Source organism: Acomys russatus, chromosome 13, assembly GCF_903995435.1.
Source record: "Acomys russatus chromosome 13, mAcoRus1.1, whole genome shotgun sequence".
In the NCBI taxonomy this organism is placed as follows: domain Eukaryota; kingdom Metazoa; phylum Chordata; class Mammalia; order Rodentia; family Muridae; genus Acomys; species Acomys russatus.
In genome coordinates this window covers 16,765,735-16,768,270 of record NC_067149.1, presented here as the reverse complement: position 1 = coordinate 16,768,270, position 2,536 = coordinate 16,765,735, and the positions used below count along the sequence as shown (strand labels likewise).

The 2,536-nt window shown below is 45.5% G+C and overlaps 1 pseudogene; it reads right to left on the bottom strand.

The window, feature by feature from the left end:
- Window positions 1–1,667, bottom strand: LOC127196976 (60S ribosomal protein L7a-like; annotated as a pseudogene).
- Window positions 1,668–2,536: the final 869 nt, after the last annotated feature.

The following is a 2,536-nucleotide window of genomic DNA, read 5'->3' as shown; positions in this document are numbered from 1 at the left end:
TTAACCCAATTTAGTAGCAAGTTCTTTAGCCTTTTCCTTTTCCAGCTTGGCAATGTGAACCACAGATTTAGGACCCAGGATGTTGTCTCCCCAGTGGCGACGGATCTCATCATCCTATCTGCCGTTTAATTGGTCCTAATAGCTTCCACCAGCTTAGCAGAGCACCCTTGTCTTCCGAGTTAACCTGTGTGAAGGCAACCATGGTGCAAGTCCTCCTGTGGACCAGCCGCCCCAGCCTGGCCTTTCCCTTGATGATGCAGTAGGGGACCCCCATCTTTCAGCACAGGGCAGGTAGGAAGACCACCAGCTCAATGGGGTCTACGTCATGGGCAGTCACCACCAGCTGAGCCTTCTTGTTCTCCACCAAGGTGGTGACTGTATCAATCCTGCTCGAAGGACAGCTGGTCTCTCAGTTGGGACGTCCCCAGCAGCTTTCTTCTCAGCTCGCGTCAGCAGCCTTATCTACATCTCCTGCTTTGTCTCTGGTCTGTACTTGTGCACAAGCTTAAGCAGCTGGGTGGCTGTTTGCTGGTCCAGGGCCTGGGTGAGCTGGTTAATGGCGGGAGGCACCTTGAGCCACTTATAGAGGATGGCCCTTTGCCACTGCAGCCTGGTGTGGCGGGGCCATTTGACAAAGCGAGGGAGATCTCTTTTGGGCCAGATGTCCTGCCCAATGCTGAAGTTCATGGGCCTCTTCTCAAACAAAGGATTGACCACCTCTTTGGCCTCCTGTTTCTTCACCACGGCGGGGGCCGGGGCCACCTTCTTCCCCTTGGCCTTCTTTCCCTTGGGTGTCTTGCTGGGCTGGAGGAGAGCGCTTTTAATTATTTCTTCATTTTATTTTTTCAAGACAGGGTTTCTCTATGTAGCATTGGCTGTCCTGGAACTTGCTCTGTAGACCAGGTTGGTCTCAAACTCACAGAGATGCGCATGCCTCTGCCTCCAGCTGCTACCGGGTCTATTTTATTTGCTAATAAAAATTTAAAAACACACAAAAGAGAGCTGGGTGTGGAGGCGCACGCTCGGAAGGCAGAAGCAGGCAGATCACTGTGAGTTCGAGGCCAGCGTGGTCTACAAAGCCAGTCTAGGCCAGCCAAGGCTACAGAGAGAAACCCTGTCTCGAAAAACCAAAATAACAAAAGACAAATCGGGCAGTGGTAGAGTGGGTCTTTAATCCCAGCGCTTGGGAGGCAGAAGCAGGTGGATCGATGTGAGTTCGAGGCCAGCCTGGTCTACAAAGTGAGTCCAGGACAGCCAAGGCTACGAGAAACCCTGTCTTGAACAACAAAAACAAAAACAGACATTCCTTCAATCTCAGAAATAAACCATAAAATAAAAATGCATCTGAGAAAAACATTGAAAAGTGGTACTTGTTTTTGTTTGCTTGTTTGTCTTTTTGTTTTGTTTTTGTTTTACAAGACATGGTTTCTTTGTGTAGCCTCAGCTGTCCTGGACTTGCTTTGGAGGCCAGGCTAGCCTGGGATTACAGGTGTGTATCACCACAGCTCAAGGTGTTATTAAGAACAGTCACAGGCCTGGTGCCGTGGCACACCCTTGTAATCCCAGCACTCAGGAGACAGAGGCAGGCAGCTCCATGAGTTCAAGACCAGTCTGATCTACAAAATGAGTCCAGGACAGCCAGGGCTATTATACAGAGAAACCGCCATCTCGGAAACAAAACAAGTCATAGACTGTGCAGGTTGTCCATAAGCAGGACATGACAGGTGTTGGTCTTTCAGATGTACCAACCACCCTACTTTTAAAATGGCTAACTGACAAGGCTGATGCAGGCACAGATACCTTAGAAAGAATATTTGATGAAGAGAATTTTGCCTTGTTGGGGATTACAAATTGTTCCTGAAAAAAAAAAATACAAAGAGGACATTCTATTAATTACCTAGGGTATAAGATAGGTCTACAGAAAGTTCAGCCACAGATAGTACAACACAAATGATTACCTAATGATTTTCCAAAATTACAGGGAACTATTAACTGGCCCACAATATAATATGGCCCACAACTGAGTAATTTATTTCAAAACTCACAAGGTGATTTGGACTTTTTACAGTCCAAGAAAAGGATCATCTGAAGCTGAGAGAAAATTGACTCTGGTAGAAAAGAAATTACAGGATACACATGTGGACTGTTTGGAGCCAAAGCTGGATTGTGTTTCCGTCATTTGGCTTTCTCCTAATTCTCCCACAGGAATTCTTATGCAGAGAGAAGATAATATCTTAGAATGGATATTTTTAGCACACAGAGTAAAAAATTAGATCTATATAGAAAAGATGTCTGAATTGATTCTGAAAGGAAAAATGAGACTTCATCAATTAGCCGGTGTAGACCCAGCATACATTGTGGTACCCTTTGGTAATGCTTAAATTGCTTTATTTTGGGCAGAAAATGAACATTGGCAACGAGCTTGCAGTAATTTTTTGGGGAGAGATTTGCAACAAACATTCCCAAAAAGCAAGAGACTTTAGTTTGTAAAAAGAACTAATTGGATTCTCCCTCATATAATAAAAGGGACACCAAT